The sequence below is a fragment of the Elephantulus edwardii genome, unplaced genomic scaffold (genome assembly GCF_000299155.1).
Source record: "Elephantulus edwardii isolate Elephantulus edwardi_28Jun2011 unplaced genomic scaffold, EleEdw1.0 scaffold00111, whole genome shotgun sequence".
In the NCBI taxonomy this organism is placed as follows: domain Eukaryota; kingdom Metazoa; phylum Chordata; class Mammalia; order Macroscelidea; family Macroscelididae; genus Elephantulus; species Elephantulus edwardii.
In genome coordinates this window covers 7,849,632-7,862,488 of record NW_006399861.1, presented here as the reverse complement: position 1 = coordinate 7,862,488, position 12,857 = coordinate 7,849,632, and positions in this window count along the sequence as shown.

The following is a 12,857-nucleotide window of genomic DNA, read 5'->3' as shown; positions in this document are numbered from 1 at the left end:
TTGGCCCTGATTGCTCAAATTGGTGCCTCCCACTAATATTTCAAGTAGCCCACATTTTGTAAAACATTATAATGCTTATAGGAGAGCTTAAATTTAGTGAATTTCTGGATGACTTTCTTTGAACTCCCTTGAAATTATTGTCTTCCCTTGCCAGGCTTTGCCTTGGCCCTTGGCCCTTGGCAACCAGAACTCCTTGTTAATCAGTCCTTTCATTTTCAAGCCTGGGTTTTACATATTCACCTTCTGTTGCTAAATCAAGTCCAAATGATGAACAAAGAGTTCTGAACATCTTAAACCCTGCAACATCTTTTTTGAAGATATCGAGGAAGCCTTCTTTCTATCTCAATCACTTTTACCCGGTATCTGAATAGTTAGGTTTAATGTCAGCAACACTGATAGGCAGAGAAGATAAACATGAGTAAGTCTTTTGCAGCCCAGCCCTGCTCTCTCTTCACAGTTTTGAATCAGACCATCCTGATTTATTAGTGTTTTCTTTGCTAGATTTTTAGAAGCAGATCTCCAAGCTTTTCCTTTTAGTTCATCTGAGTCTGAAAGTTCCACCGAGCTCTCTTCAACATTGTAGCATCATGCAGGCAGTCATTGATAGATAGATAGATCAGTGGTGGTCGTATAGGAGATTCATGGATTGAGTATTGAATTCAGGTCTCTCACATGAAAAGGCAAAATTCTACCACTTAACTACTGTTGCTGCTCCAGAGCCACATATAGTAAGTACTTAATAAGTGATGTGTAGATGAATATATTGTTGTTCTGAGTACTATTGAGTCAGAATTGACCAATAGCTGACCCTTTTGTGGGTTTTCAGATGAAATAGATCAGTCACATGGAAGGAGATTGCCCGTCTTTTTCCTGTGGAGCAGCTGATGAATTTGAACTGCATACCTTTGCCTTATCAGCACAATCCCTTACAACTAAGCCACCAGAGCTCATGGATAAATATATGAATAAACAAATGATTGTGGCCCCAAAGCTTTGTTCGTCCATTATCATACTGCTAAGGAACATGTACAGGCAAAGTGGTCCTTGGAGGCAAAGATAGTGATGATTTGTCTTTCATACTTTGGACATGTATCTAGGTGAGACTTCATTGGAAAGGGACAAAATGCTTAGAAAGATGGAAAGTCAGCAAAGGAGAGGAAGACCCCCTAAGAGAGAGGTTGAAATGGTGATTTCAGTAATGGGCTCTAGTGTATCAGAGATGATAAGGATGACACAGAATGGGGTAGGTTTCAAGTTGACTCTTCATAGGGTTGTTCTGTGTTGTACTCGATTTGATGGTGCTTAACAACAATGGCAAAGGATTATAAGGAGCCTGAAGCTTTGTGTTTTTGGAACACATTCTATACTCTTCAAGTCTCTTCTTATAAATCAGTATAGGTAAGACTAAGAGGTTGTCTAATTTTTTCACAATGGAAGCTTTCTATGGAGGAGTTTATGGTCACTGATGGTGTTTGCTGAAGCAAATTCTCAGATCAGGACGTTGTTGTTCTTATGTGCCGCAGAGTCACCTGAGACTCGTAGTGACCCTATGTACAAGAGCCCTGAATCCTGCTCTATCCCTTGCCAATCTTATTGTCTCTGACATACCTATCTCCATTACCCTAGTGACTGAATCAATCCATCTCATCAAGGGTCTTCCTCATGCTCTGTCTCTCCACTCTTCCAAGCATGTTGTTCATCTCCAAGGACTGATCCCGCCTTGCAATGTGTCCAAAGTATGCCAGACGAAGCTTTAGAATCCTAGCCTTCAAGAAGCAGCCTGGTTTCACTCTCTCTAGGATGAACTTGTTTGTTCTCCTAGCAGTCCATGGTACATTCTATTCTCTTCTCCAGCACCACAGATCAAAGGCATAAATTCTCTTTCAAACATCCTTAGTCATTGTCCAGCTCTCTGATACATAGCAAGTGATTGCAAAGACCATGGCTTTTATCAGGACTATCGTAGTCTCCAGACTGACATCATTGCTCTTCAGTACTTTGGAGAGGTCTCTGACAGTAGACTTTCCCAATGCAATTTATCTTTTAGTTTCTTGGCTGCTGGTACCAAGAGTGTTGATTGTGGAGCCAAGCAAACTAAAGCTGTCAATAATTTCAATCTCTTCACCATCTACTATGATGCTGCCAATCAGCGCAGTGGTGAGAATCTTTGTTTTCTTGATGTTGAGCTTCAATCTAATTGAAGGCTGAAGTCTTTGACCTTCTGCAGCAAGTGCTTCAGGTCCTTCTCACTTTCAGCAATCAGGGTTGTGTCATCTGCATAACACAGATTGTTGATGAATATACCTCCAATCATGATGCCACACTTCTCCTTATAGAGCCCAGCTTCCCTGATAATCTGTTCTACATATAGATTGAAAAGATATGGAGATAGGACACATCCTTGATGCACATCTTTCCCAATTTTGAACCATGCAGTTTTAGTGGAAGGTTCAACAGTTTATCCATAGATGCTGTAAGTATGGGTCAGGTCTTACTCATCCAGTCCAAGCAACTCCCCAACGAACAAAATCTAACCCACTACATTTTACTGTATTCTGAGTCATATATAATGGTAGATTAGAACAGACCCAAAGGCATTTGACTGTGTGGATCACAATAAATTGTGGAAAAACTTGGTTAGTAACTTATCACTTTTCCCATTCTGCAGCTAAGGCTTCTCGAACTACTACTTCCTTCATTGTAATCAAGTCAGAAGAACCAACTCATAGCTGGACCTCCAGTGGATTTTTAGAGACCGAAAATGGAATGTTCTTATAGAACAGCTAGTAGGTTTGAACTGCCTTCCTTTGGATTGAACACAAAACTCCTTACTCACTAGGCCAGCAGAGCACCTTCAAAGTGCTTAACAAGTGATCAATTTCTAAGTATGGGGCAGTTTATATAGGCTTCCTCAGTAAGAACCTCTTAGGAAAAGAGGCTATCTGGAAAATTCACTTGTTCTGAGTTCCTCATTATCTTGAGATAGCTGGATCATAGAGAAATTGATGTACTGAAAAAAAAATCCCATTAACACATGTTGAGTCTTGAAGAGACTTTTTTTTTAAAGAACTTTTTAATGTTACAGACATCTTAATGACCCAAGACAATCAGAAAGTTATATTGAACAGCAATTTAATATTGACATTTGATTTACTAGGAGATAAGAATTTTTTTTTCCTTTTGTAACTGGAACAGAGGGACACCAGGTGAACAATTTGATTAGGAAAAAAATGGCCAATACTTAATGAAATTGAATTATTTTACATTTTACTCAACATTTTCCTCTACTTTGTTTGGCAATTATGTAACAAAGAAAGAAGTAAAGAGTTATTTTTGAAAGAATCCTAAAACACAGTACAATAAACTTATCCTAGATATATTTGTTCTACTCTTTATTCCAGTAAACCTGTATAATTTCCACATTTTAGAATCATAAAGCGTCCCACACTTACATACATAGTAGCAGATAATCAATCTTAAAACTAAACAGATATAATTACTCCTTGCCTCAGTATCACTTTGTGCCACAGACACAATGGTACCTGAAACCTTTGCCATCTTTAAGGAGCTTTTCAGTCTGGTTGGGTATTTTCTAGTTATCTCTTCTAAGAAGTAAACTGTCCCAGACTTAGTGGCATAACCTTTTATTTGCTCACAGGTTCTGTAGGTAAGAACTTCAGAAAGGGTACAATGAAGTTGGTTTCTTCTCTACAATGTCTAGGCCTTCAGATGAAAAAAAAAAAATACAACAGCTAGGCAGGACTTGAGTAGTTGAGAGTTGGAATGAATCATCATGGGTTTTTTAGTCATTTGTTCTATGGGCTGGCTGAGATAATTCAATGTCTGTACTTGACTTAGATTGTTGATTGGGGGCATATACACATGATCTCTCCATATACCAGCAGCTTTTTGTTTGTTTGTAAATAAGATTTATAATGTATATAAAAGATTGATTTGGTTGCTTCAAATATCTGAGTGGTAAATAGGAAAATGGATTCTTAAACTCCTGTTCAAAGTTGTATTCAATTTCACATTCTTCAATCAATGAATATAATATGATACATATATATATATAATGAATAGAGATGAAGGTATACACAAACACTTAATTTTTTTCTCTCCTAATGACAGTAAGACCGAGATTCTATTTAAAGACTCCACTACAAATGTCAACACATATTCTTCTTTCCTTAATATCAAGGATCTGACCCAACCACCCAAACACCTGCCATCAATTCTGAATAATAATGACTCAAGAGGATTATCTGATAACTTTTTGTTTGTTGTTTGTTTTTTATTTATTTTTGTAGTTATTGTTTTGCCTTTGTTTCTCTTTCTTTCTTTCTTTCTTTCTCTCTCTCTTTCTCTTTCTTTTTTCTTTTTTTCTTTTCTTCTCTAAAAAGGAGCACCAGTAGAGAGAGCATTCAAAAACATAATGTCTCAACAGATCAAGATAGAAGCTGAGTGATTTAATAGAGTGACAGGATACAACAAGATCAGTATACAAAAGTTGGTGAGATTCCTCTACAGTAATAAAGAACATAGAGGAAAAAAAAAACCAAGAAAGCAATGTTATTTACAATAGCCAACCACAAATTGAGATACTTAGAAACAAGCCTAATTAGAGACATAAAAATCTTTTGCAACAAAAACTACAAAACATTTTGGCGAGAAGCAACAAAAGATCTAAATGGGAAAATGTTCTCTGTTGATGGATAGGAAGATAAAACATAATGAAAATTACAACCCTACTAAAAGCAGTCTAGATGCTTAAAAATCCCAATACACAACCCAAATTCATTTTTCAAGGAGATTGAAAAGGCAATTGTCAAGTTTATTTGAAGAGGAAAGAGACCTCGAATAAACAAAGCACTTCTGAAAAAAAACGAAGGTAATCATAACATTCCTTGATCTCAAAACCTACTACTGTAATAACAAAAATAGATGGTACTGGTACAATGGCTCAATAGGCACATATACCAACAGAATTGAGAATCAAGAAATAGATATATCTATCTGTGGTCCACAATCAACGCTCTTGTCATGAGCAGTCAGGAACTCAAAGAATAATTGTTGTCAGGGATCTCTACAAAGTGCTAAAGAGCAATGGTATAATTCTAGGGACTAAGGTGTGCCTGATCCAGGCCATGGTCTTCACAATTGTTTGACACACATCAGAGAGCTGGACAATGATAATCATGGTAGAAGAAGAATTGATGCCTTTGAGTTGTGGTGCTGAAGAATAGTATTGAAGATACTATGGACTGCCAAGAGAACATAGATTCGTAGTGGAGATGGTGAATCTAGAAATCGAGTTTCTCCCTGGAGGCAAGAATTTTGAAGCTCGGTCTCATAGAAGGAGAATTGATGCCTTTGAGCTGTGGTGCTGGAGAAGAGTATTGAATGTACCATGGACTGCCAAGAAAACAAACAGGTTCATCCTGAGAGGGTTAAACCGGGCAGCTCCTTGGAGGCAAGGATTCTGAGGCTTCGTCTGACATACATTGGACATGTTGTAAGGAGGGACCAATTCTTGGTGAGGGACATCATGCTTGGAGGGTGGAGGGACAGCACAGGAGAGGAAGGCCCTCTATGAGGTGGATTGACTCAGTGACTGGGGTAATCGGGATGGATGTATCGGAGACAGTGCAATTGGCACAGGACAGAGCAGAGTTTAGGGCTGTTGTACATACGGTCGCATGAGTCACAAGTGACTTGAAGGCACATAACAAAAACATCAATGGATTCTATTGCCAGAATTTTATTCATGATTGTTGTATCTATGTTCATGAGAGGTATTGGCCTATGGTATTTTGTTTTGGTGGTGTCTTTATCTAGCTTTGGTATCAAGGATATGTTTGCTTCATAGAATGAGTCTGAAAGGATTCCATCTTCTTCAATTTTATCACGTAGTTTATGTAGAATTGGTGGCAGTTCTTCTTTGAATGTTTGATTAAATTAACTTTAAAACCGTCTGGTCCAGGGCTTTTTTTTTTTTTTTTTTTTGCTGGAAGTTGTTTTATTACCTTTTCTATTTCTTCTTTTGTAATGGGTCTATTCAGGTGTTCAATTTCTGTTGGTGTCAGTTTAGGTAGATTGTGAATTTCTAAGTATTTGTCCATTTCGTCTATGTTATCAAATTTGTTTGAGTATAGTTTTTCCATAATATTCCATTTTTAGTCTTTTTATTTTACTTGGTTCTGTTGTGATGTTGCCGATTTCATCTTTTATTCATATTATTTGTGTCTTTTCCTTTGTTAGTTTTACTAGTGGTTTGTGGTTTCAATTGTTTTTCTGTTTTCTACTTCTTTTATTTCTGCCCTCATTTTTATAATTTCAGTTTTTTTAGAGGCTACCAGGTTTTATTGCTATTTTTTTTTTATTTTTTTGAGATGTTTGTTGGGTTAGAGAGTCAATGGTCATTTTTCCTGCCTTTTGATGTATTTGCTTATTGCTTTAAATTTATCTCTGATTACTGCTTTGACTCTTTCCCAGAAGTTTTGGTAAGTGGTATTTTCATTGTCATTTGTTTCAAGAAATTTTTAATTTCATCTTGTACCCACCTATGTTCAAGCAATGTGTTGTTCAACTCCTAAATATATGTTTTTTTCCTCCTTTATCCTCTTATATGGTCTCAGAAGATGCTTTGTAATATTTCTATGTGTTTGAATTCATTGATTCTTGCCTGGTGGTCCACAATGTGATCTATTCTGGAGAAGATTCCATGCACATTGGAGAAGAATGTATACTGTGATTTTTTGGGGGGTGCATTAGCCTGTAAATATCTATGAGATTGAGTTGGCTTATTATGTGGTTTAATTCTTCAGCTTCTTTGTTGAGCTTCTTTCTGGTATTTCTATCTTTTCTTGACAGAGGTGTATTGAAGTCTTCAACTACTACAGTAGTGTTGTCTACTATCTTTTTAAGTTTTGTTATTTTTTTTTATATATTTTGCAGGTCTATCATTTAGTGTGTAGGTATTTATTATTGTTATGTCTTTATATTCTATTGACTCTTTAAGCATTCTGTAGTGACTTTGTGCTTTGTCATTGTTTTTGCATTGAAATGTACTTTATCATAGATTAATATTGTTACTCATCATTTTTTCTGTTTGGCATTTGCTTGATATATTTTTTTGCCACCCTTTTATTTTTAGTCTTTCTTTATCTTCAAGTTTCAGGTGTGTCTCTTGTAGATAGCGCATTTATGGATTTTCTTTTTTTATCCAATCTGCTACTCTTTTTCTCTTCAGTGGTACATTTAAACCATTCACATTCAGTGTGATTATTGTGAGGCATGAATTTTTTGCTATCCTTTGTTGAGTTCTTTTTGGCATTTTTGCTAATTACTTTGGTCAATCCTACTTTCTGTGGCACCTCTGTAAGAAGGATGTCTCAGTGTTTCCTGCAATGTTGCTCTTGTTTTTCTGGGAATAATTTGATAGCTTCTTCATATTTGATGGACAATTTTGCTGAATACAATATTCTTGGTTGACAGTTGTGTTCTTTGAGTGTTCGATATATGTCCTCCCACTGTCTTCTTGCTCGCATGGTTTCCGCTGAGAAATCACCACATAGCCTTATCTGCTCTCCCTTATAGGTTATTCTTTGTTTCCCCTTGTCACTTTCAGAATTCTCTCCTTATCTCTAGTTCTGGCAAATTTGACTATGACATGACTTGGTGTTTTTCTTTCGGGGTCTATTCTATGTGGCGTTCTCTCAGCTACTTGAATATATAATCATTTCTCATTCTTCAATATGTCTGGGAAGTTTTCTTCTAGTAATTTTTCCACAACTTTTTTGATGCCTTTACTTATTTCTTCCTGTTCTGGGATTCCGATAATGTGCATGTTCTTTCTCTTGATGGTATCCCTCATTATTCTTATGTTTTCTTCTTTTTCCTTCCTTTTTATTTCTGCTTTTAACCCTAACAAATCAGAGGTGACTTGTATATCTTGTATTTCACTGATTCTGTGTTCCATCTCTTCAACTCTGTTCATGTGTCCTCCATCATGTCGACAACATCTGAAATATTGGCCCTCATATTTTGGATCACAATTTTTTATTTTTCCAGGGCCTCTACTGCCTTGTTTGTTTTATCCACATTGTTTTGGAATTTTTTTAAAGCTCCTCCTAGTTTTTGCTTGCTGTGTCCTGTAATTCTCCAAGTTTGTCTTTCACCCATTAAAAATATTCAGTCATTGTTCTTTTAAATTCTGTGTCAGAAAGTTCCACCAGACTTTCTGGCTTCAGGAAATCCATTGATATTTTGTCACTTTTGGGGGGTAACATCTTGCTTCTCACTTGTGTAGCTTGTGAGGTAGCTTGTTTCTTTCATGATGATGCTGTGGTAGGGTTTTTCATGCCCGAGGTCATGATAGGGTTCTTTTTTTTTCACATTTCAGAATTTTTTTACTAGCTTGCTTACAGAATTTAAATACAAATTTGAACAAATTGTTTCAATTTCCCTCACCTCCCTCAATGAATTGTACGATCCAATGATTAATCCCTTCTCCCCCTTGTACATCCATATCCCTCTGCTTCCAGCCTCTCCCACCCCTCCTGGATCCTTATACTCATTCTACAATAACAGTCACATACAATATTTATCCTTGTGGGACTGAGGTAGTTTACTCAGCATAAAGCTCTGCAGTCTTTCCCAAGTTAGGTAATAATTTACAAAGTTATTGCTCTTGTGTGCTGCGTAGTATTCCATTGTGTGAATGTACTATAATTTCTCAATCCATTCATTTGTAATTGGACATATGGGTTGTTTCCATGTTCTTGCAAGGGTGAATAATGCTGCTATGAATATTGGTGTACAAATCTCAGATTGTGCCTCAGTTCTCATATACTCAGGGTATATTCCAAGTAGTGGAATAGCTGGGTCATATGGAATTTCTATGTTCAGCTTTTTGAGGAAGTGCCAAACTGCCTTCCAGTATGGTTTCATCATTTTACAGTCCCACTGACAATGTATAAGAGTTCCTTTCTTGTCACATCCTCTCCAACATCTATTACTTGCTTCCCTGTTCAACTTTGCCACTCTTACTGGAATGAGATGGTACCTCATTGTGGTTTTGATTTTCATCTCTCTTATTCCCAATGATTTGGAGCATTTCTGCATGTGGTTTTTTGCCATTTGAATATCTTTATCTGTGAAAATTATTTCCAAGTCTTTTGCCCATTTTGTAATTTGGTTATCAGTCTTTTTCTTGTGGAGGCCCAGGAGCATGCTGTAAAATTTTGTTATAAGACTCTTGTCTGAGATCGTGTTAACAAATGTTTGTTCCTAGTCTGTAGGCTTTCTTTTTTCTTTGTTGGAAAAAGGTTTTGGTGTGCACAGAGGTTTGATCTTTAGAAGTTCCCATGCATCAATTGTATTCTCTTTAGATTTTATATTTCTGGTTATATTTGGCAGCCTCTTTATACCTTGGGCTAGTGCTTCTAAGTTTGATTCCAGGTTGTCTCTTATGAACTTTATGGTTTTGGGCTTTACTCCCGGGTCTCAGCTCTACAGATGAGGTCAGAGAATTTACGTTGTCTGTGTTCCTTTCTGAATTTCTGAACCAAAGAAAGTGTCCATTCAAGGTCTGTGAAAGTTACTTCTTCTGTTGAATAATTGTTACAGCTAAGTCAGACCAAGGTGCTCTGGATTAAAGGCAGTTAGTTGAGTGACATGAGGAGATGCAAGGCTGAGCAGGAGGGGGGAACAGGTGGGATGGGCACAAGCACAGGTGTATGCTAGGTGGACATGTGCTCAGATGCCTCAAGTGGGGACCTCACTGAGGCTGCAGCTGTATGGTTTGCACCTATTGGGGTTAGCTGTCTAGGTGGCACTAGGTGTCCAGTTGGGCACGTTGGAGGACCTCACTCAGTTTGCAGGTGTCCCATTCATGCCTGGATGTGCAGGGACCTCACTCAGGTTGTAGATGTCCTCCTGGTGCCCAGCAGGGTTAGCTTCTAGATGTGCATGTGCCAAGACCTCACTCAGCTTGCAATTGTCCCACTTGTGCCCCACGACGCTACCCCCCTGAGTAAGGATGACCAGGGACTCATGCACAGCGGAGCTACCTGCCCAGGTTGGGATATGCAGAGACCTCATTCAGGTTGCAGGTGTCTGGCAGGCATCTGGTGGGGCTAACTTCCAGGTTGGCACACGTGATGCCCTCACTCAGGCTGCAGCTGCCTCGCTCACACCTGGCGGGTACCTGCACCTGTGGGGACTCGCAGGGACCTCACTCAGGTTGCAGCTGTATAGCTCGCGTCAGGTGGGCCTGACCTCCGGGTGGTCACGCTCAAGTATTTCAATCAGGTTGCAGATGTCCAATGGGGCAGACACGGTGTGGGGCAGGCACTCTGTGGGGCAGATGATCCGGTCCAGAGGGGCAGGCGATCTGGGCATTCCTGTGCCACAGGCTATCTCGGCAGTCAGCTGGAATTCCTCTTGTAACAGATTACAAGGAAAAAGGCGGTGTTTCTCCTGAGGCAGATCACAGGAGATAGGCACTCCCGGCAGACAAGGTGTTGCTCCCTGCTTCCCAGTTTGTACTTGTTGCTTTGTCCATCCTGAGATAAGCAAAAGTATGTTAAAAGAGAAAAACATAGCTTCATTAGTAAAGAATTTTTCTCTATGATTTATCCCCTGGCAATTTTCAACAAAGGCAAGAGAGACTTTTGGCTCTATGCAGCAGTCTTTGAGTTGTTTGTCCCTTGTCTTCACTCTCTTCTCCCCCTCAATTTTGCTGTCCCTCTCTCTTTATTCATTTTGGTTGACAATCAGGGAAAGGTATATTGAGGCTAACTGAAGATGGAGTTGTTTTTTATAAACTCAAAGTTCTCACAGCTTTACAAGTGCTTATAATAGAATAAATGGCCCATCTATTCAATCCATAACTACTTACTGAATGCCTACCATACAGAAGAAATGTAGGAGTCCAGTTGCCTTTTAGGTAGTAGTACAATCCACTTATCAACTCTACATCAGCAGAATTCCAGAGACTAGAATACAGTAGTAAGGGAAATAAACTCCTTTATTTCATGGATTTTATTTATATGATATACTATAGTGGAGACTAAAAGGTGAAAAAAACACAAGGTCATTTTCATAGTTAAAAAGTCCATTTCTAGATCCATCTCAAAATACAGTGTTATGAGTGACAGGATAATAGCCATAGGCATTAAGGAAGACCTGTACACTATCATTCAAATTTGTGCCCCAGAGCCAAAGAGGAGGAAATAAATGATTCCTACCTACTTTGCAGTCAGACATTGATTTAACATGCAACCAAGATGCATTAATAATAATGGTAGGAAGAAGGATCAATAGTTGGAAAACATGGACATGGTGACAGAAAAGAGTCTGCAGATAGAATGATAGAATTCTGCATAAAGAATTGTTTATTCATAACAAATACCTTTTATAAGAAACACAAATGCAGGCTATACACATGGATTTCCCCTGATGGTATGCAAAAAAATTAGATTGCTTACATTTGTGAAAAGAATTGTTGGAGAAGTTCAATATCAGCAGTGAAAACTAGACCAGGAACTGATTGTGGAACAATCCATCAACTACATATCTGCAAGTTCAAATTAAAGCTAAAGATGTTCAAATCAAATCCACAGGAATAAAAATTTGACATTGAGCTTGTGACACCTGAATTCAGAAACCAACTTAGGAATAGATTTGAGGCCTTGAACACTAATGATTGAAGATCACTTGAGCTGCGGGAGGATATCAAGAGTATTATCCATGGAGAATGCAAAATGTCATTACAAAGACAGAAGAAAAGACCCAAATGAATGTCAGAAGAGACTCTGAAAATTTCACTAGACCACCAAAATGCTAAAGCAAGGGGGCGGGGGGGGATCAAGAAATTAAGAAGCTGAATAGAAGATATAAAAGGGCATCTTGTGAAGGCAAAGCAAATGTGCAAAGAACTGGAGTCCAAAAATCAAGAGCTGTACTTGCTCAACATTTCTTAAGCTGAAGAAACTAAAAAACAAACTAAAGCCTCGAGTTGTAATACTTAAGGATGCTATGGATAGAATGGTGACTGATCCACGAAATATTGAAAGAAGATGGAAGGAGTATACAGAGTCACTGTACCAAAAAAGAAATAGTAGACACAGAAGAATTTCAAGAAACAACATATGATCAAGAGGCAATGGTGATGAAGGAGGAAGTTCAGGCTGCTCTGAAGGATGTGGCAAAAATAAAGGCACCGGAACTGATGGAATACCAATTGACATATTTGAATAAACAAATGCTGCCCTGGATATGCTTAACAGGTTTTGCCAAGAAATCTGGAGGACAACTGACAGGAAGAGATCCATATTTTTTCCATTCCCAAAAAAGGTGACTCAACAGGGTGTGGAAATTATTGTACAATGTCCCTCATATCACATGCAAGCAAAATCCTGCTGAAGATTATCCAGAAATGATTGGAACAATACATTGACAGAGAACTACCAGAAAGAAGAAGATGTGGCACTAGAGACATTATCACCTCATCAACGTCAGATGGACCTTGGCAGAAATCTATTTTTCATTGACTATGCAAAACCATTTACTGTGTTGATCATAACAAATTGTGGTTAATCTTGAGGAAAATGGGAATCCCCTAACACTTTATTGTGTTTATGGGAAACTTATACTTGGATCAACAAGCAAGCCTCAAAAGAGAGCAGGAAAACACTGAATGGTTCAAAATCAGGAAGGGAGTACGTCCTGTCTTCACATCGTTTCAATCTATATGTAGAACAGATAATACAGAAGGCTGGGCTTTCTGTGGAGGAATGTGGCATCAGGATTGAAGCAAGACTCATCAACAACCTATGTTATGCAGATGGCAC